The 24,143-nt window shown below is 33.2% G+C and overlaps 1 long non-coding RNA gene across 1 annotated transcript in view; it reads left to right on the top strand.

Moving 5' to 3' along the window:
• LOC135321592 (uncharacterized) overlaps window positions 1-24,143 on the top strand; it is a 71,979-nt gene that overhangs the window by 46,434 nt on the left and 1,402 nt on the right. Inside the window, exons 2-3 of the long non-coding RNA XR_010381460.1 lie at window positions 20,896-20,945; window positions 22,130-22,216. This is a non-coding gene — a long non-coding RNA (uncharacterized LOC135321592). The remainder of the gene's footprint in view (window positions 1-20,895; window positions 20,946-22,129; window positions 22,217-24,143) is intronic.

Below are 24,143 nucleotides of genomic sequence, written 5' to 3'. Positions count from 1 at the left end.
AAATATGGATCAACCATTTAAGAAGAAGAAGAAAAAAAGAATATTACAAGCAAAAGAAGAAGTGTTTGCAAAAGCAAAGAAACATAAATTAAATGTTTTTTAGGTGGTGCAAGTAATTTAGTATTGATAGAGCATAGTGTATAGGACTATGGAAATACATCTAGAGGTCAGGGGCCAGAAACCCACTATATATTATGTTGAGACTAGATTTTTATACTGAAGGGGATAGAAAAACATAAAAGGTTTTATTTAGGCAGTAATGATCAGATTTACGTAATAGAGACTGAAGAATGGATAACATGGGTAAGAGGATAATGATATCAAAGGTTGTGGCAGTGGTCTAAATGGTAGTAACAAGGGTCTAATTGAGGTATTATCACTGGAGATGGAAAGAAGAGGGCTGCTCTTAGAGCCAACAAGAGAAAAGGCAGGACTCAGTAACCAATAGGAAGCCTCTCACTAGGAACAGAAGTAGTTTATAATGACTTCAACAGTTTTTGCTTGGTGAACTGGTTAATGTAGGAAAAAAGAGGATGTGAGAAAGATTAATTAAATAGATGATAACTGCAGTTTTGGAAATTTTGTATTTGGTGGGCCTATGGGCCTATCTAATCAAATCTCACTAGTAAAAAAGTTTAATGTGTGGACTTTATCTAAAGAGAAAGACTTAGACTGGAGAAAAGCAATTTGGTCTTCAACAAAATGTGTATTCCTCCATTTTAAGGGTGTTATGTGTTATATATATGTCCACTAGATCACCCCTTTGGATTTTATATGATGAAAGTATTTATCTTTGCTTTGTCAATATTTTCTTTAGGATTTTGTACCTATATTCTTGAGTAAGCGTGCTTTTTTAGTTTTTCTTTTTTGTTGTTGTTTTAGTATTATCCTTAACTAATGTTATTATTAAACTTATGTTTGCCTTATGAAGATTGAGAGGTTATTTCTTTTTCTCTCTTTGTGAGGATTACGTTAAAATTGGATTATTTATTCTTTGGATATTACCATCTTGGTGTTTTCTTTGTGAGAAGTTGTTTAACATATTCAATTTCTCTAATGATTTTTAGGACTATTCAGATTTTATATATACTATATATATAACATTTATGTATAGAGATAATATATATTATATATATAATTATAGGTTTATATTTATATAGTTTTATATAGAGTTATCAATTTTAGTACATTGCTTTTAAAAGAATAGATTTCTTATCTAATTTTTCTAATACACAAGTATGCATTTTTCCACAACATCCTTTTTTATCTTCTTCTATCCCTGAAATATCTATAGTCAAGCTTCTCTTTCCATCCTTCATACTGTTTATTTTAATTAACAATATAATTTTTAAGCCAAACCAATATACTTTTGAGAATGAAATGAGATTCTATTACTTACACCATAACAACAAGTGTAACCCTGGGGTATCACATCATGATGGGACATATGGCTTCTGGGTGAATATTTAGTTAGCTCCTTATTCTTGCCATTTGGCAGGGACACTTTTCTTTTTTTGACATTTCCTTTAATTTAGCCATTCTTATGGTTGTGCCACACAAAATACTTTTTAATAAAAAATAAAATTAGACATGTCATTTAAAATTAAACATTTAATTCAGTAAGAGGATGCTGTTATCAGTATTTTATAGACCATGCTAACTACTGATTATTTAATAAAATTACATGTTAACTTCCATGGGAAATTCTATCTATGTTAAGAAATGAATAGGTAGATAACATTCACTAAGGATTTACTGTACATGGACCTTGAGTAATCCTCATTAAAATCTGTGTGTCTAATACTACTCCTGCTTGAAAGACAAAAAAAAACCCTGAGGCTTATTTTGTTCACAGTTACACAGCAGAGAAGTGGCTGATCCAACTTGGGTCTCTCTGAATTTGTCCATCTCAGAGTTACTATTTAGCATATTAAAAATTCCCAATAATAAGAAAATAATCATTCTATACTCAAAAACTTTTCAAAATATAATTAACTGTCAATCTTATCTTTTTAATATTAAAAAAAACCTGTCTTATGAGCATTAGTGAAATACTTATTCATTGGAAAAATGTATCTAGTACTTATTAAGATATCTAAATGCCTAGACATTTTTCCATTAATGTTTGGGAATTTTCAGTCACTCATTCACTTAAGGTAAACCTCAGAATGAAACATATTTTACTGAGAGTGCTATGTCCTGTTCTGGTTGCTAGACCTATGCAATGTTGAACACAAGAGAGATAGCTCCTGCTTTCAAAGAGCTTTAAATCCAAAGGGAGAGCAGAAAATAATGAAGTTGGCAAACATACAATGAAATTTAAGGTAGTAATTGATTCTAGGAATAAAAATGAAGTAGTATGAAGGCATAAAGGGTGACTAACATGGATGTGATAATAGATCAGATCTGATTGAACCAGTGGAGAAAGTCCTGTCAAATTCTACAGATAGCATCCCAGGCCAGGGCAGTAGAACGGGCAAAGGCCTCCCACTGGGTGAAAAACAGGCAAGTGATTTCAGTTTGGCAGCAAGATAGTCAGTAAGCAAGAAGCATGGCAGGGGATAAATTCAAAGAGAAATGATACAGGATTCCAAAATGAAATGTTAAACATTTTCTGTTTTGTTTATTACTGAGAACTATGCACAATATACTCCTCACTATCTGTGACCACTTGTTAGCCTTCAGACTCATGATATTCCTGCTATCTGTGGTACTCTGAAAGGAGCAAAATATACCTGATAGTAAGAATTGCATATTCTCTTAGGAATAGAAGCTGAAGGGAGATTGAAAAGTTACAGAATAGACAGGAGAGACACATTCCAAACTGAGAGTTGATAATGACTTTGTGGTGTGTCAGTTTCTCTAGGCTAAAAACTACACTCCCAAGAATTCACTTTCTAGTATGTGCCTGGATGGGCAATAAAGGACATCTCAACAGTACTCTCTTGCAATGGTTTAAAGAGTAAAAGAAACTAAACACACACGTACACACAGCTTCTCCCAGTTGTTTAATCTTAAGTTTCTGTTCTAAAGGGATTTTGCAGCTGTATTTACAGTTCCTAATCAATTGACTTTATTAATTAATCTTGGGTAGACCTGACTCAATAACTTGCTAGCCCTTTAAAAGAGAACATAAGCCTTCCCTGATAGAGAAAAAGAGAGAGCCATTAGTGAGGAACAGGCAATGGCCCTTGTTCATGGAGTTTCAATCTGCTCATGATCCTTCCTTCTTGATTTGCTGCCCTGTAAACTTCAGACTTGTCTAACCAGCCCCCACAATTGGATAAGTCAATTCCTTATAATAATCCATATATCCACATATCTGGGTGAAGTTTGACAGATACAAGGAGGACTGTTCAGAAGTTCTTGGCAGGGAAGACATCAAAGAACACATGGAAATATCTATAAATAAGTTTTTAACACATGCCAGAGCCAGAAAGCTGGAGGCCAGGTCACAGAATTAGTAGTGAAGTAAGTACTTTTCTATCCTCTTTATCTCTTCTCCCTTTCTTCAGTTCAAACTTGCTGAGGTCAGAACTTTTGAAAGGAAATCTGGAGGAAACTTATTCTTATGGTTTGTCATTTATTTCATTTTAAAAGGCAAAGACAAATCTGACCACACCCCAAAAATCCAGATATACGGCATTAGTTTTGTATGGCTGCTGTAACAAATTACTACAAATTTAGTGACTTAGAACAACATAAATTTATTACTTTACAGTTCTGTGTATTGGAAGTACAACACAGCTCTCACTATGCTAGAATCAAGGTTACAATAGAAATCAGTTCCTTGCAGGAGTCTCTAGGGGAGAATCTCTTTCCTTTTCCAGCCTCTATAGGCCACTACATTCCCTGGCTCTTGGTCCCCTTCCTTAATCTTCAAAGCCAGTAATGGCACTTGGAGTTCTTTTCATAAGTCATGCCTCTAACTTTCTCTTCTGCTTCCCTCTTCCACTTTTAAGGCTCTTGTGATTACACTGGACCAGCTCAGGATAATCTTTTTATTTTAAGAGCAGCTGATTAGCAACCTTTATTCCATCCGCATCCTTAATTTCCCTTTGTTATGTAACATAGCATAGTTACAGGTGGTAGAGATATGGACTTTGACAACTTTGGCAGGGGAGGGAGGTTTGGTAATCATTTTGCCTACCACATATGTGTTCTTTATTATTTGGATCTACAATAACTAGAATAATAGGCTGGCATGTCTAGCACTTCTTTTCATTCCTTGATAAGGAATGAATGAGACAAATGAATCTCAAATGACAGAAAATCACTCCTGTATTTAAATTACAGAGATGGAAAAACTTGAATTTGTCAACTAACTGGCAATTGGATCTATGTCCAAAGATAAAATTTATCTTTGTATTTCTATATATCTTAACATAAACTCTCACTTGTATCTAGCATTCACTGTTTTACATGAAAAGCATTATCATTAGAGTAAAGTTTAGTATAAATATAATATTTTCTATAGCTCTAATGTGTATCCTGTATTTCTATACATGAGTTTTCCAATACATTGTTAAAAGGTAGCTTTTAATGTGAACAGAATAAAAGGCAGTTAGTCTGATATTCAAAGGTATTTCAAAAAAAGCTTGCTTAAAAATGTTAAAAATGGAGGTCATTATACAAAATTGACTCCAAATGGCTTCTTAGTCAAAGAGAGATAATTAGGTGCTTCCCTGAAGAAAGTGGTATATTAGGAAATTAATCTCCATGGAATTGGTAACCTTTCTGAATTTCAGTGATTTTTTTTTCAGTTTTTATATTTGATTATATAACCTGGAAACCTCCAAATATATCAGCAAACCCACAGGCTCTACTGACAGCTGCTTGAACAGCCAAGCAGAGGAAGGGAAACAGTAGAATTAGAAAAAGAAGAAAAAAAAAAACCCTCAGTCTTGATTTTACCACCAGGATTTCAAGGCAGTTTTGATAGCTTGAGAACTTTCTTGCACATTTCAACAGTATTAGTCAAAAACTATGATGAAAAAGGAGTTAACTTGAAATGGGGAAAGGTAGGGATGAAGAGGGAAGTGTGAGAATGGGCAGTTCATTAGTGCTCCATATGAAATGTTCAGAAAAGAAAGAAATCAACTAGTTTAAAAGGTTTGAAATCCGTTTGGCATAGTTTTAAAGACAAAAGAAAAATTATCCTGCAGAAATGCAGTGCATTGTTGAGAGGAGATGAGCAATGAACAATGAATCCCATCAGTTTTGTAGGCAACATTCCTTCTCCTTCATACAGTACCATCCATTATTAATGAGCACTATTTCTGAGTGTGAAAGAACTGTTTGAAAAACATTAACATAGTCTATTGGATGTGATTGACATTGTCATTCCTTTCATTTTGCTATTGGCAAGAGGCATCCCTGTAGACTTATGTGCATCTGGACATTACTAATACTCTCCTTGTTATGCACTCTGGGCAGCTGTGATATGGAAATTTTCAGCATTGTATTTATGGTTTATTTTTCAGCTTTTACATTGTGTTCTGTTTCAAAATGCGTAAGTCAAGCCTTTTTGTATGCAATGATCAATCAGAAAAATTATCTCTTTCCTAATCTGACTCCTCCAAATTTTAAAAAGAATTTTATCCAAATTCTGGAGACGTGCAATGACCGTCTGCTAGCCAGGCAGTTATTTAGATCCGTGTCTATTCATGGTGTTTCTTTTTTACCCTCCTCTTTTCAAATCTGATTACATTTTTAATTGTCCTGCTGCAAAAAAGAACTGCAGCTACTGTCTACTTGCTGTTCAGTAGCACCACAGCACTGACTAACCCACCCACATAATACCTTTTAATCAGCAAAATTAAAGGTAACAAAGTCAAGGATTAGAGGAGTAATGAATCAAAGAAAAAAATAATTAAGCACCACATCCTCTTGACTTTTAAATATGTATGTAACTAAGCTTCTTTTTCCTTCTCAGCTGCCCTGTTTCTCCCTCCTCACAGCCCATATGCACACCCACATAGAGATCTGTGTTCCTAAGTGCTGCTGATTTACTTCAGATTAGCATACCACAAGTCGATCTGTTTCTTTGTACATTAACAGCCTATCAGTGAAGTGGGAACTAAGCAAACGCTGATAGTCTTTACTAGATGGAGATGCAACACAACCACCCCCATTTTCTTTTCTGATATTTTGCTGCCAGTTCTGCCAAATGTTTTGAGGTCCTAAGAATTAATCTTAAAAGGGGATCCCAAAAGGTGTTTTATCTTATGGGATATCAATAAGTGTAATGTAAAAAAAAAAAAAGTGGTGGGGAAGACTTGTTCCATTGTAAAAATAATGTGAGGATGCTCTGTTTCAGTACTTTGGAGTGCCTTGGGGCCAGATGAGCTTTCAGTAGGTTGCCACAAAACAGGATTCCTTAAGAAAGGCACTATCATTATATAGTTTTCTTAAAATGATATTACTTTAGAATATTTTCACCTCACAGACTGTCTAGAGTTATTAGTGTTCTATGGAACACATTTTGGGAAATTCTGATTTAATTGCATTTCCTTATTAAGCATGCTATTATACTAAATGGGACCTACTCTAGGGAAAAGGAAAAACATTTACTTCCTACTCCTTCCATATACAATGTGGTCTGACAATTAAGAGTGTGCTGGTTCTGAAGTTCCACTTCCTAGGTTCAAATACCAGCTCTACTAATGACTAGTTGTTGGACCTTGAGCAAGCTTCTACTTCTTTGACTCGATTTTCTCCACAGCAAAGATAATAGTACCTTATACATGAAATGTGCATAAAGTGGTCAGCTCTTATAATTGCTAGCCACTTTCACAAAACCTTTGCATCTGAAGTACATCATCTCTCTTAATATCAGAATGGCATGTTATGGTTTTGTTACATGGCACAGTTTGCTTTATCCAGGATGTTCTAGATATTGAAGAATTTTCCAGGAATTATTGCTGATATGAATTCCAAAACTGACCATCAGATTTCATACACTGTTGTTCACAGTAATTAAGTAGGTTGTTTTATGGAACTAGTCCATTCTATTGAAACCATACAGCCCAGCTGCATGCTGCCCCAGTTAGTATATTTTCACTGCAGTCTCCAGGGGATTGTGCTCTCCTTCTTCCATTGTTAGTTAAAGCATATGTTAGTCTAATGTCAGGAAGTTCAGCCTATCAAGAATGATAAGCGGAAGACCCCTTAAAATCTATTTAAATCCTATCATTTGTGGCATCAATTAATTCAACATATTTTTATTGCATACCTATCATGTATCAGTCACTGCTGTAAGTAAAATCAGAAAACCAATACGCAAACACGTACACAACCATCAGAATTTCAGAGAGCAGCAGGTGATAAAAAGAAAACTAAATGGGTGACTTGATAGAGAATGAGAAAGATGTGAAGAACTTCTGTTTAGGAAGTCAGTGGAAGCAATTCTGCAGAAGTAACATTTGAACTGGAATTTCAGTGAAAGGAACCAAGCATGCAAAAAGGTATTATGGAGAAAAAAGGTGCTGAAGCAGGGATGTCTGAGGGAAAAAGTAAAAGCCTTTGAGGCTGGATCATAAGAAGACAGGATGAGAAGGCTAGAAGATGAGATTGGAAAGAAATGGTTGCATTCTCATTTTAAAAGACCTGTCTAGAGAACAGACCAAAAAGAGGTGTGGGGGCTGAGCATGGAAGCAGTGATGCCAGAAGCATCCGACAGTTATGCCAGAGAATAATATGAATTTGACTAGGATGAAGAAAAGGGAAAAACAATGAAGTATCAGATTTAGCACATATTTTAGAAGTAAAGTTGATGGGATTTGTGGATGGATTGATATGAGATGAAATGGAAGGGAGGAGCCAGAAATGAGGCCAAAGTTTTGACTTGAGAAGCAGTTGAATGGTAATACAATTTCCTAGCATGGAAGGGCTTGAGGAGTGAGGGACATAAATGAAGCATTTTGCTTTGGTCACAATAAATATACATAGCTACAAGATATCCACGTGGAGAAATGAATTTGGCAGATGGGTATACAAGTTGGAACTCAGGGAAGAGATCTGAAGTAAAATGCCTGTATTAAGAATTTATTTTAGACCAGGCACTGTGACAGTTTCTGGGAATAAAATAGTGAGAAATACTATGCATGTGGTAGACAAAATTCTAAAATGGCCATCAAGATCCCTGCCCCCCACCCCACCAATGTGTATGTCCTGTATAATCTTCTTTTGCAATATGGGTGGCATCTGTAAATACGATGGATATCACCCATTTTGTTAGATTATGTTATATGGCTCAGTTTGCTTTTAAAAAGGGAGATTTTCCTAGCAGAACCTGACCTAACAGAGAGGCTCTAAAAGGAAGTGGACCTTTCCTGAAGAGAGGGGACATTTGAGTTCAATCAGCAGGAGAGAGAGTGAAAGTGTGAGAGGGCCAATTGAGGGAGACACATTTCAACGGCATCTAGGAGCCAAAGGCTGTGCCTGACCAACAGCTAGTGAGAAAACAAGTACCTCCATCATGGAATCATAAACAAATAAATTCTGCTAACAAGCTGAGAGAGCTTGGAAATGGCCTTAGTTGAGTGTCCATATGAGGACATATTCAGCCAACACCTTGATTTTAACTTGGGGGGAACTGAACCATGATGAGCTGGATTCCTGGCTGGTGGAAACTGTGAGATAATGTCTGTGTGTGTGTGTGTGTGTGTGTGTGTGTGTGTTTTGACGCCACTATGATTGTGGTACCTTCTTGCACATCAGTAGAAAACTAATACAATATATTTTGTCTGTTTTATGGAGCCTACACTTTGTGAGAACAAAGGAAGGAGAAGTAAAGCAGATACATGCCATCAAACTTTCATTTTTAAAGGAAGGCTCTATATCAGTAAGAATATTGAGGTTGAATGGAATGGAACTGGAATCTTTTATGCCAGAATCATTGGATGTAGTGGGTGGCTGGCTACTGAAGTCCAAGTAAGTGACCTACGATTAGTGTGGTGATAGCAGAGATTAGTCAAAGAGGACATATTTAAGACACATTGTGGGGCAATATTGAGGGACTGGAACAAAAGGAGAAGATGGGCATCCACACTAGGCTGGTGCAGACCCACAGTATTGGATAGTCCCTTAAAACTAAGTCATACTGGGATATCACTTTCTAGCTATAACAAAAGGAAAAGAGGGAAGAAGACCGTTTATCACATTGCCCATTTTTGTTTATGTAGTTGCATTATTTATGCCACACTTAAATTACATATTGCCACCGTAATTTTATACTTCAGTATCATATAGCATATTAAGGTATAAATAGAGAGTAACAAAGCCAAGCACTTCTGTGAGTAATTTAAATGTACCACTATAGTATTGCTACACTCTAATGATGCCCAACTAGCTAAATGCCTCAACTCTAACACAATTGACAACAACTTTTGGAACTGACTTTCTCAATACTCATATCACAGATTATCCATTTTGAATTTGTGACTTGTTTAATTTGTTGATTTATTAGATTATGCATTCAAGCAATTAAAAATTAGATAGATTATTTATGATCTTATTTATTTATAAGTGAGATTTAATTATAAGTGAGATTCTCTTTCCTGGTCTTCAAGATGAGAAAGTCAATATAGTTGTCAAAAATTGTCATGTAACCTTTGTCCTCAAAGATTTATGAATGTTACTTATTGTCTTCTGGCATTTTTTGTTGCAAAGCACATGAGGCCAGGTTGATTTTAGTTTCATCACAAATAATTCAATATTTTGTTTTATTATGTATTTTAATAAATAGATTTATTTACCTTTTGACCTTTTTTCCTAAATGGGAGAAATATATATTTTCATAATTTATGTTCATTTCCTTGTTTCTAAATTTTTGTGATGTTGTTGAGTTTACTATTTGTGTTGTTTTTTTCCATAATATGGTAAACTTTCAATCTATATTTTTAAGACTTTATCGCCTCTAAAAACTTGTTTTCATCTCTGTCTTTCTTCTTCTCATTCCAATCATTATATTAGAAAATGTTTTCTTCTTTCCTCTATTTCTTTTTAATTCTTTGAGAGACTTATTTCAGGATTTTTAATCAAAATTACTAGCTTGGTTTTCCCTAGTGTCAATTTTGCTCTTCATTGGCCTGCACAAAATGATTTATATAATATTTGTTTTATTTAAAATTTTTGCCAAAACTTGGCACAACATTGTGAACCAACTATACTTCAATAAAAAATTAAAAAATAAAATAAAATTTTTGTTTTACACATTTACTTTTCTATTATTTCTGTTTACATAGCAATTTGATAAATGTTTTGAATTCTCAGATATAACGTTTTCTATTATCTTTTGACAACAAGGAACCTTTAAATTTTTTCTTCTAATCCCTACAATACATTATTTATGATATCTGTTCATTCTTTAAATATCAAAATGATATTGTCCTCCACTTAATATTGTAATTTTTAATTAGGTGCTCATAAATGAAGAAAATAGTTGTAACAAAAAGGAAGAAAATATTCCAGAGGAAGTGGCATTGGCAAAAATGCTTTGCATTAAAGAAACTCTCAAAGACAGTTCATGACATTGAAAGTGCAAAGCATAAAATGTTGGGAGCTGTGCCAAACTTAGAAAGGAGTATGACAATGTGCCAAGGCATAGAAAATATTCTCACTCCATATTATAAGTTATATGATGAGATGACGAAGACAAGCATTATTCAAAAAGCTTTTGATGTTTTTTACAAAGAAATAAAACATTTTAACTTTCAATATTTCTAAAGTTTTAATTATGGTGTACTAAATGTTCGTTTTACTATTTTTTCATTTCCCTATATATTTATAACTGCCAGTGAAACAATTTTTAATATTTTGACAAAAGTTTTTAACAATCACAGAATAATTCTAACTGTTACCATTGATTATTAAAATTGTTTTGCACAGTTTCAGCTGTCTATGGTCATTATTGCTATTCTATATTATGTCACAAAGTGAAGATGTCCTGATATGGTCTATAAATCATAATCATAAGAGAGCAATAATTATTATTGCCAAATAAAATAATTTCTCATTGAGTTACTGATTTCTTATGATTTCTAATTTTTTTAAATATGTAGGTAAATATAAAGGCTTAAGGCTTAAATAAAAATCCAACAATTACAGCCGATTTGGTGACGTGTAGTTATGTATCCAGGTTTTTAAAAGGTGCTGCACTTTCACTCTTAAAACTAATCAGTGGTAGAAATATAAAAGAATTCCCCATCTTTCCTGAGGACAAAAAAAAAAATTCACTAATTCATTTTCTTTCTTTTTCTCTTAACTGATATAAAAGAATACATACTAGCCAAATCAAGGCTTAACCTCTCCTCATTCATAGATGAAGACAGAAATATGTTTGTTGTGTTTGATGAGGATACACTTAAAAAAGGAAACTGTACTTTCTTCTTGCTTACTTTCTTTTCAGAGCAACTCTCACCCTTTTTCCCTTCTCTCATTAGATCCCTATCTCTTCACCTTAGGATATTAGGTGAAAGGGGTTTCTTAACTGCTGAAATTTAAAAAGAAATATTTATCATACTGATTTAGCAACATCATGTTAAAAGAGAAATGAAATAAATATGCATGCTACTGAGCATCATAGCCCTAAAAGGGATGCAATTATTTGTCTACACACAAGTTTTCCTCAGAGTTTTTGAGTGACGGTAGGAAACAGTACTCTTCACTCTCTGCCACCATTAATTCAACATAATTTCCTTCCTTCAGGAGTAACTGTCATTTAGGAAATTTGCTTAAATAATATTAACAACAAAGATTGTCATTTATTTTCTTATTCTATTCCTGGCCTGGCTAGATAAGAGCAGAAAGATAATTAAGTCAGTGATGAGTTGCAGGGGCAATGCCATCTCAGCTATTAAGAAATATACGGAGGATTACAATGGGGGGATATGGTGGCAGACCTGTGAGGGACATCACTTTAACTTTTTTTCAGGCTCTATCTGTTCTCAATGATAAATATTCTTCCTTCAGTGCTGCAGTCCAGGCAATTAAATGTTAGATAAATAGACTGACAGACAGACATATAGATGTTTTACAGTGTATATTAGAATCAACTTTTAAAAAATTTAACCTACTTTTTTATTGTAACTTTTTTCTTTCTAAAAATAATTCAGATTGACATAGTTATCTTTGAAGTATGAAAACAGTCATCATTAGACAGTAAATGCTATTACACTACTCATAAAAAACATTTTATAATCTACTCTACTGATAACCATAGGACTCATGATCATCTGATAAATATTTTCAATAGTATAAAACTTTAAAAGTAATATGTGTATGTTATAAACAGCAGAAATGTAGCTAAAGGTCCAAAAAAGATAAATAAACTAAATGACCCACATAAAATAAAAATTCATGTTAGATATTTTATTGATATGTATGTCAAAATTTTGCATAAATAAATGTCCTATTTTTAATCAAAATCCATAAGCTTGCCTTCACCAGTTTAATGTTATATATCCAAAGTTTACAATATTCTAAAGGTTGGAGAAAGTAATGGATTAGTTCTTGGTTATGTTTTCTTTCTATTTTTCTAACTTCATACAATTGGGAAATTATTTGCTTGTTTTTCATGAATACTAAGAATATACTTTTAGTGTAAAAAGCTCACCAATTTCTCTTTCTTAATTACTTTGTACATTCTATAAATAATAATTGTGTCTACTGTGTGTCAAGGACTGTACTATGCAACTACATCAAATAAGAGTCTCTTCCTCAAAGGAGATTACAATTTATATACATTATAGATTATACATGAATGCGTATATTATACAATTATATACACATATATAAATTCATCAAGGGTTCCTATACAGTCTGATAGAAGTATGGTTCAAAATTAAAAGGTAAATAACAACTAGCAAGTGAGGAAAAAAAATGGGGAGGTCAGGAGCCCTTAGATCTATGGTTCAGAATGTAAAATAAAGAGAGATATAAAACATATTTGGTATTTATTCGGTGGCCTATTATTATAAGGACTTAGGAGAAAAAATAAAACATTGTTTCCTTTCTCATAAAGCTTACAAACTAGTAAAGAAAGGAAACGTATCAGATATACAAATAGCTATAGTGGAAGGTAGAATGCGGTGAATGCTACAAACAAAATACCAAAAATACTTCAAAAGTTTAGGAAGCAGAAGAAAAATCTGGTCACAAAAATCTAATTATGAAATAGGTGGCTTTGAAACAGTAGCTGAAGAATAGGCAGGATTTCTGTAGAACTAGTTTTAGAGAATAATTTAGTCATGAGTGACAAAAATACTCATGCAAAATATTGAGCATCCTAGTAAAACAGACCAATTTAGTTGAAAAGATGCAGATTGCTTTAAGACAAGTAGTGAGAAGCAAAGGAAAAGAAAATGAGACTTTGATTGGAATACTAAGGAAAGAAGATTATATATTTATACCATTAATTTTATAGTAACAGGAAAGAATTAATAACATTTAAATAACTCATCTGATTATATTTTGCGATGACATAAAAGTGGTACATATGAGCAAATTTATGATTGTAAACACACATATATACCAACACAAATATTTTAATAACATTGGATCATACTGCGTATCCTATTTTTTGGTCTATTTTATAATGTAATATAATGTAGATGTTTTCCACACTATTAATGATTTACAGTGAAAATGACTGTAAAGAAGTAATCAAAGGAATAAGGGCCATTTACATATGTGTTATATGTATAATATAGGTTGTTTTAAATTGTTTTAAAACATTAACAATTGTAGTGAGTGAAACTGAGCACATAACATTGTGAAAATTTCTGGATATTTTCCACAAATAATTTCCTAGAAGATTACTGCATTGAAAAATATAATCATTTTAAGAATGAATACCTTTGACTTTTTATGTCCAGTCAAGACAGAATAATTTGTGTTTGACTATAAGTATACACAAAATCTGTGAAGCAACTGTTCCCAGGCATTGAATAACAGAAATAGGTGGAATCATGGAGAGAACGGCAATGCATTGGGTGAGCGCCACAGTTATCACAGGTTTCCACTTGCAAGCACTTTCCAGATTACCATGAAAGGAGACAGTGCCCAAAGGAAGAGCAGCCTTTTCTGGGCTGAAGAGAAAGAGATATGTTTTGGATGACTGTAATGGCTAGAATTTTCAGGAAAGAACACTGGACATGAGCAGGACTCATGGAGCGTGGGCAGAAATAACCCAGAAGCCTATGTGGAGAATCTAAATTCTAGGCCAAAGATGGGTTGCTGAACCTGTACAGCAGGACTCTGTAAAGTTGATAAGGAGGGACTGCCTGGAAACAAACAGCTGAACAGAGATTCCAGAGGCTATAGAAGTAAAAGCACTGAGTATCCCATACATTTGATTGAGACTCCAGAGGAGTGGCACCTTAGGAACTGCCATGCTTTCGGGTATAGAACCTAAATCTGAAGGCAAAATCAAAATAAATTCATCAGAAAAAGCCAAAACAAAACAAAACAAAAACAATCAAAATTGACAGGATGAAGAGAATTTTCCACTAATATAACCTCCTGTCAGAACAAAGCTCCACAAAATGGATCATCTACATTGTTTACCATGCAATTTAAAATGTAGTAAAATATAAAGAAGTAGGGAGTAATAGGAGCGAAAATGAAGTAGGTGTTCCAAGCCACATGACTCTCTCCAGAAACTTTTAAAAATAAAGCAAAAACTGACAGAGTCAACTTTAAAAGAACTCTGACAAACAAAGGTTTACAGCAACCAAGCAAATGTTGAATCAAGGAAAAGCAACTTAAAGAGTAGGAAATCTTTGTGATGTTTTGATTTGCCCTGGCCCCATCTCCTCCCCTGTGCTGTGGCTATTATGAAGGGAGCAGAGCAGACCTTACTGAATTGTATTTGTCATTTTTAATCTGTCTGGGAGCTACTTGAAAGACGGAGGCAGAGTGTCTGTCTTTGTTTTGCCTAACTAGGAACCTCCTCAAGGTAAGTAAACTACATTTCTCAAGAACATTGGAAGGTAAATGAACAACCCACAGCAGCCTGTGTCAAAAGATTACATTCTCGACACATACAAAATGTACTGATAGCCTAGAAGGAGAAGCTGGGGAGAGAGTTTCTTTGGAAAATCAGGGCACTTAAAAGCATTCATGTATACCTACCAAGGAGTTGAGAGAAGCGTGCGTGCCTCGACCATCACTCAGGAAACACCTGAGAAGACACTAGGTTTTCCACCTCTGTGTGATCTCCAGGCACAGTGTAGGCAAGAAGCAAAGGCAATGGCAGAGGTGAAAATGGCCTGGCCAAGTGATGAAGAAGAGCCTTAGCACAGAGCCAATGTGCAAAGGATAGGGAAAGAGAGTTTTTTCCCTCTTTCTTTCTCTTAAATATTTGACAATTTACTAGGAATATGTATATCTCATTTTCCAAAGTGACTTTGTTTTGTTTCCAGTGAAGTCGAATATCTTTCATGAATTTTCACTCATGCATGCTGTCCTCTGAACTATTTCTATGTCCTTTGCAACAAAAAAGCTATTACTCACTACAGTTTGAAAATATGGGTAAACTACCAATGGATTTAATTTAATGAAAATTAAACTGCCTTCAACAAGTCTTAGTTTTGAAAAATATAAAGTTAAAAACAATAGCATAAATTTAATCTAATTTGGAAATAAATAATCATGTGAAAAGTTTCTTAAGAAGTAAATGGTATCATGTCCAGAGAGAAAACCAGAAAACAATAAATTCTGTGTTTAAAAAACTGCCTTTCTTTATTATACTTATACTTTTGGCTTTGAGGGAAATTTTATGTTTCTAGAAGAACTTAAGGGGCATCTGTTCTAGGCAGATGTTGATGGCCTCAACTTAGCATTCTGGAAGTGAGAGGGCAAAAGAAATGTACATGAAGGAAAAATGTTGAGCCTTGTGAAGTCAGAGGGGTTGTTACAAACAGTGTAGTCTAAAAAAAGAATGAGAATGATCGTAAAACTCTTGTAACTGCATCCCTATTGCTACCATATTAACATATTTCTAAAGAATGTTCTATCCTTTTAAATAGAAAATGTTATATAGAATATTCTATAAAATTGAAATGCAAGACAAAGCACAGACTTAATAAGAAATTAGGTCAAAGTAGGAAAATGGATGATTAAAATTTTCTTTTAATTGTCTCTAGATGTGATTAAACTATGCTGAATCTGAATCGTTGCATATAATTTGACAGCCTTCTGAGCTAAATGCAAATGTATGAGATCCAATTGGAAGCAACAGGAAAAAGGAGGCATGTTGTTTAGTATATTAAATTTCCATAGCAGGTGTATGCAATGAGGACAATGGCAAAATCAGACATGATTGGCCTACTAAGAGAAAGATTCTATTGCTGGAATTCACTTCCTGGCAATGATATTAAATGTGAGACTCTCTTGTTATAGCTAAGAAAATATAGATTCCTCTGTCCACTGACTCTGAAATAAGTAGGGGATGAACTAGTCACATTCTCTGGCTCACTTACTCAAATTCTCTGTATTTCATTTCATTTTTTAATGACTGATAGCATGCTAATTCCAAATTGTTTTGAAGCTTATTTTCTCTGTCACCATAACAGTGGATTCCTTATTAAATAAGCATACATGCTTCCATTAAAAGGCTATAAAAACCTTGTTGGGCCATTTACAAATGCATAGGCACACAGAGAGCTTCTACTTTCCCTATACTCTCCCTTTGTCCTCTACTCACTTTGCTTCCATTCAACTAACCATGATCTTGCAGCTACTGGTCAGAGTTTTGAGAAAACCCATGAATTCAAAAATAAAAGGAGAGGATAAATCCTAAAATTATGGAGAATTATGGAAGCAGATCCTATGGTAGGAATCTTGGACTGTCTACACTCTGTAAGGTAGCCCCTCGCTCAAAATGTTATCTATCTCATTTCAATGTCTGGAAAAATGCCTTTTATTTTGTAGTCCTCCTTATATTTTACAAGCAGAACTGATTTTGAATTAGAAAGTCACTTTTGAATAAGCTAATTAATCCCCTGAAAAATCCTAAGGGTCAAGGAATGATAATTGCATGTTTTTACACATCAGTTTGATAAAACTGCTAAATTCCTAATGCTTAAATAGCTCAGTTGAAATTAGAGTTGACTGAAAATTCAATATAAAGAAATTAAACAAATAAGGAAAAAGTACAATAGAAATAAATTTAATCAAATTTTTAATGTGTGAGTACTTTTAAAACTAAGTAATTTTATAAATAATAATTTAAAAACTAGATTGTGCATCTTAAATGTAAAATTACCTGTAATCCAGTTTATGTATTTAATGCAAATCTCAAACTTGAAAATAATAAAACAAACAGAACAAACTTTGATATTCCTACATTTGCAGACATCATTCAGATTATTAAGAAAAAGTTAAGAACTTGATGGGTAAAGGAACAAAGAATGAAAATTAGCCTGAAAATAAACAAAAGTACCCAATAAACATGTAGAAACTATTTCAGCTTTATTTTATTTTTAATTGAATTATAATTAACATACAACATTATGTTAGAATCAGGTGTACAGCATAGTGATTCAATATATTTATACATTATGAAATTATCACTACAATATGTCTAGTTACCATCTGTTACCATATATACTCCTTACAATATTATTGACTATATTCCCTGTATATATATTACACAGTTTGTATCTCTTAATCCCCTTTATCTATTTCATCCATTCCTGCACTCCTCTCCCCTCTGGCAACCACCAGTTTGTTCTCTGCATCTATGAGTCTGTCTCTGTTTTGTTTTGTTTGTTCATTTATTTTGACTTTAAGATTCCACATATAAATGAATCCATATGGTTATTGTTTTTTGCTGACTTATTCCACTTAGCATAATACCCTCTATGTCCACTCATGTTGCTGCAAATGACAAGGTTTCATTCTTTTTCATGGATAATATTCCACAGTGTATGTGTGTGTGTGTGTGGGGGTGTGTGTGTGTATCTCACATCTATCCATTCATCTGTTGATGGATACCTGGATTGCTTCCATGCCTCGGGTACTGTAAATAGTGTTGAAATGAACATAGAAGTACATATATCTTTTCAAATTAGTATTTTTGTTTTCTTCATATAAATACCAAGAAGTGGAATTTATAGATGTTATAGTAGTTCTATTTTAATTCTTCGAGGAAACACCATCTTTTTTTCCATAGAGGCTACATCAATTTACATTCCCACCAACAGTGCATGAGGATTCTCTCACATCCTCACCGACACTTACTATTTTTTGTCTTTTGATAATAGCCATTTTGACCCATGTGAGGTGATATCTCATTGTGGTTTTGATTTGCATTACTCTAATGAGCAGTAACAATGAGAATCTTTTAATATTTCTTTTGGTCATCAGTATGTCTTCTTGGAAAAACATCTATTAAAGTTTCCCCATTTTAAAAATTTGGGTTATTTGTTTTTTTGGCATTGAATTGTATGCATCATTCATATAATTTAGATATCATCTATTATCAAATATACTGTGTACAAATATCTTCTCCCATTCAGTAGGTTGCCTTTTCATTTTGTTGATGGTTTCTTTCACTGTGCAAAACTTTTTTGTTTCATGTGATCCAATTCGTTTATTTTTGTTTTGGCTGGCTTGCCTGAGGAGACATATTCAATAAAAAATTTCCAAGACCAATGTCAAATAGCATACTGCTATGTTTTCTACTATGAGTTTTATGGTTTCATGTTTTACATTTCAGTTTTTAATTCATTTTGTGACTCTTTTATGTATATGGTCTAAGAAAGTAGTCCAGTTTCATTCTTTTGTTTGTAGTTGTCCAATTTTCACAACACCATTTATTGAAGAGACCGTCTTTCTCCCATTATATATTCTTGCCTATCTTTCATAGATTAATTGACCATATGAATGTGTGTGGATTTATTTCTGGGCTCTCTATTTTGTTTCATTGACCCATGTGTCCTTTTTTGTGACAACTCCATACACTTGATTAATATAAATTTGTAGTATAGTTTGAAATTAGGGAGTGTGATTCCTCTAGCTTTCTTCTTCTTAAAATTGCTTTGGCTATTTAGAGTCTTCTATGGTTCCACAGAAATTTTAGGGTTTTTTTTACTGGTTTTGTGAAAAAACGCAGTTGGTATTTTGATAGGGATTGCATTGAATCTGGAGATTTCTTTGGACAGAATTGAGATTTTAACAATATTCTTCCAATCCATGAGCACAGTATTTCTTTCCATTTGTTTGTGTTGTCTTCAATTTCTTTCATCAATGGCTTACAATTTTCAGAGTACAAGTCTTTCATTTCCTTGGTTAAATATATTCCTAGGTATTCCAAGGTATTTTGAGTTTTTTTAATTACAATTGTAAATGGGATTCTTTTCTGAAATTAGTTTTAATGTATAAAAACACAATAGGTTTCTGTATATTAATCTTGTATACTATAACTTTACTGAATTTATTTACTAATTCTAATAATTTTTGTGAAGTATTTAAGATTTTCCACATGTATGGTCTCTTGTCATCTGCAAATAGTTACAGTTTTACTCCTTCGCTTCCAATTTGGATGCCTTTTATTTACCTATTGTTTTTATTTTATTGTCTTTATTATGTCTATGACTTCCAATACCATGTAGAGCAAAACTGGTGAGAGTGTGGCATCCTTGTCTCATTCTTAATTTTAGAGGAAATGATTTCAGCTTTTTACCATTGAGCATGACGTTAGCTGTGAGATTGTCATATATGGCCTTTATTATGTTGAGGTATATTTCCTCTATACCCACTTTGTTGATAGTTTTTATCAAATGGGTGTTGAATTTTCCCATGCACTTTTCTTCATCTATTAATATGATTATGAGAATTTATCCTTTGTTTTGTAAATGTGGTGTGTCACGCTGATGGATTTCCAGATATTAAAACTTTTTTGCATGGCTGGAATGAATCATATGGTATAGGATCCTTTTTAAAGTATTGTAAAATTTTGTTAGCTAATATTTGATTAAGAATTTTTGCATTTATATTTTTCAGGGATATTGGCCTGAATTTGTTGGGTGTGTATTGTCTTTGTCTGGTTTTGGTGTCAGGGTAATGCAGGCCTAGTAAAATAAGTTTGGAAGTGTTCTTTTCTCTTTAATGTTTTGGAATAGTTTGAGAGGATAGGTGTTAACTCTTCTTTAAAGGTTTGATAGAATTCATCTGTAAAGCCACTTGAATTCAGACTTTTGTTATTGGGGCATTTTTTAGTTACTGATTTAATTTTGTTACTATTCAGATGTCTATGTCTTCCTTATTTAGTCTTGGAAAATTGCATGCTTCTAGGAATTTATTGATTTCTTATGTAGGTATCTATTATGGATTTCTGGTTTGTGGTTACCATGAATTTTATATATAACAATCTATATATTTGTAATCATTTTAAGTTGCTGACTTCTTCATTTCAAATTCATTTTAACAGCCTTGCCTTTTTATGTATTTCATTCGTTATTTTGCTATACATTTACTCTGTATATTATAATACTTTCATTACTACTTAATTGTAATTACTAATAATTAAAAATAATAACAAATAATATTATAGCCTAAACAGTTTTTCTTCCTAGAGATATTTGATGAATATAATTTTAATGATTACATTGTAATTTATTTATGGATATACTATAAATTAAATATTCCATTATTGCTAGACATTCAACTGCATCTACTATTTTACTATTTATTATAATGGCTATATTTTTTATATTGTGGTATGTCCTACATATAGACACCAAGAAATGAAATTGTTGGGTAAAAAGACACAGAAATAAAAATATATTGGAACATATAATTGCGCTGCTTTCCACAATATTTACAACTGATTGTTTATATTCTCACAATCCTATGCATTGTTCATATAGTTTTTTTTTTTTCTTTTAGCTTCAACTCATCCATTCTTCATTCATCCAATGGATGAGACACAATTGCTGGTGAGCCAATGACTAATAAGCCAATGACTAATAACATAAAACATAAACAAGCAACAACAGCAACAAACAAAGCACAGCAAGACATTAAAGAGCACATTATATCTGGGTAATCCTAGTTTTCTTCATTGAGCTGAGGGGACTATGTTGGGGAACAATTAGACCTGACAACCAAAGAAATTTTGTAAAACTGTAGGAAGCTACTGAATGAAATAAAATGGGAAAATAAAGTCATATTTGTACTTTAAAGAGACAACTCTTAAGGAACTGTAGACGAAAGACTAGAATAAAAGAAGGCTAAAGGTAGAGATAGGGTTGAGATGAGGCAGAGATGGGCATTGCAATAGTCCCATGGGATACTATGAACACTGGAACTAAAGCACTGGCAGTCAGTGTAAAGAAGAGAAGGAGGTATGTAAGGCATCCTCAGGATGGAGAGCCAACAGCACTTGATAAACAGCTGCATATCACGGTTGAGGAGACATCAAGAGTGTTTATTTGTTGTCTCAGGCAACTGAATGGGTAGTAACACCATTCACACCATTCACTGAGATACACAAAAAGTCATAAAGATTTTTGGGTTTTTTGAGTCCTTTATAAAAATACTTGGAATATTAGGAGAGGTTCCACCTTAAGTCTTTATCATTTTGTACCTTGCATGTAATTGTTTCCAGACATTAAGAGCAAAACCTTGCACAAGACCCAGAACAAGCACTAAGTTCAGGATTTTGCCTGGGGCCAGCCCTGGGTACAAATAATTTGCATAATTTCCATAATGGGATTTTAATGGGTAAAACTCTCTGGAATTTTTTTTTCTTTTTTTCTTTCAGAAGAGCACCAATATCTCTTGTAATACCAATATACAAGTGTTAACAGGATGTATTAGGAGAATAGCCTAGGGCTGTTTTTATGCATGCGGTATCAGGGGTGATTACAATATCATTTCAAGAATAACTTGGTCAGACACAGCACTTCTGTGTAGAGTTCCTAGCTGTCATGCAGCAAGTCACAACTGACCTATTTGAACAAATTAGTCAGCAAACATTCTGTGACTGTTTCTAATAGAGCAAATATTAATGGCACTCTAAATGATTTTTCCCCCCCCACAAATTAAAAAATATTTAAAGTAATTCAGGTAAGAAACTGTTTGCAAAGCAAAGTGAAAACCTGTTATTCATGTTTCCCAGAGAGCACTCTCTTGACAAAATTTACATGTTACATTTGAAGAAATAAGAAGAGAAAGGCTCATTAATGGCTCCATGGCTTTCCCACAGGTATGTATGACTAAAAATATTCATATGTTATAGTTTTTACCCAAATTTGACATATAATTGTAGAAAAGTAGGAAAAAATCAACTTGTGGGTCTACTGCTAAATGATCAATTTATCCCTTGCCTATGATGGCGCATTTCACTAACTAATTCAATTATTATTTTTTGTTTCCACTGTTTGAATATAATCCTATGAGTCATGTTTCTGTTTGCTCTTGGGCGTGAATGCATAATTACTAATGATGATAGCTTTATACATGAATAAAAACATTTGATTTTAATAAATAATGTTCATAGTTTAATCTTTAGACACACTGATACAGAAACCCTCTCCAAACCATGGAGACAGTCTGATATAGCCAAGCCCCACAGGTCAACTCAGAAGAAGAAAAAATTCATGTTTCCTTATAATAGAAAATGCAAGTGAGTTGCATTACAAAGGTATTTGATTTAAAATTCCATTTTACTTTGAAAAATTTCAATCAGCTATTATACATAAATGTTAATGTATCTTTGCTCTAAATTTGAATCCACACAAGTAGCAGTCTATAATAAATATATCCTTAGATCTTACAATAAACAAACAAACAAAAAAAAACCACAGAGGAAAACAAATCAAACATAAAATTCAGTAGAAAAAAAATAAGTAAATACTAAACTTGTAGAATAAGTAAATACACAGAAACCTAGGTTCAGGGTTTCATTTACATTTTACACCAAATATTTATCAGCTGATAATCCTAATAGAAGCCTACAAATTTTAGGTAGATTATTGTTCACGTAGCTGAATAGTACCGAACACTAAGAAACAGACACTAAATTCTAACTAGAAATAGCACCTACTAGAGTATACTTCTGAAGTTTCTGAAACCAAGTGTATTTAAAAGGTTTTCTCTAGTTCCTTTGATATTCAACCTTGATCAATTTTCATTTGAAGAGGTAATTATAAAATCCCCAGAGTCCCCAAAACAACATAATTAGACATTCAAGCACAAATTCAAACAAAACGAATTTCCATCTACCAAAGAAAGTGATGTGAACATCTTGCCTTTTGTCTAAATACATTGATCATTTTAATTACAAATTATGGAAAAAGTTAAGGAAATCATAGCATTCAGTATATAGCATATATATGTGTGTGCATGTGGGTGTATATTTTTATGCCTTAAAATCGTGTACTCAACAAGCAACAATATTATAATAAAATAAGACTTTAAAATTTTGAGTACACATGGGTAAGGTGTTATTTTTCATTTTATGTACATTTAAAAATTGTTTTCTGTGTGTAGGAGGGAGGTTCATTGCAGGGAAAGAACTGTGATATTTCTGTTATGAGAGTGGGATCTAAATTAGTTGACTGCAGAATTGCTATGTGGAGGTCATAAGTCTTTGTAAACTTGAGTAGAATCTGTACTTGGATATTTGACCTTTGTCCTAGTTCTGAGATGACAGGTTGGGGTTAGGTACTGGGGGCCATGCAAATTTAATGTAAGTGCACAACTCTCAGAAGATATACCTGTGAATTAATCCAACTGCAGGCATGTTAATCTAAAAATTAAAGCTGTATATGCATTGGGGATATGGTTCAATATTTATAAAGATTAATGCAGGTAATTTGTTAGTACTCCTCAGGCTGCAACAGTGGGGTCTGAGTAAGAATAAAGTTGGCCTGTGAATAAAGCCCTGTGTACAGGGCACTGTGAGTAGTAAAAAGATCCTTGGCAATCATGACAGACCAAGGAGTCAAAGAGAAACATGGCAAATATGGGCCATACTGGTGAACTCTCAGAGTTGTATTATCTTTTTTTAAAATTCCTATTCCTTCACAACATTATAAATTTTTCATTTTCATTAAGATTTCTGGAAAGTATATCAGTTCTACTTTGTTCTGTTTGGAGAAAAGCAAACCACTGTGACTTGAAGTGGCAAG

The sequence above is a fragment of the Camelus dromedarius genome, chromosome 6, assembly GCF_036321535.1.
Source record: "Camelus dromedarius isolate mCamDro1 chromosome 6, mCamDro1.pat, whole genome shotgun sequence".
Classification (NCBI taxonomy): domain Eukaryota; kingdom Metazoa; phylum Chordata; class Mammalia; order Artiodactyla; family Camelidae; genus Camelus; species Camelus dromedarius.
The sequence above is the reverse complement of the archived record's forward strand: the minus strand, read 5'-3'. Positions and strand labels throughout refer to the sequence as shown.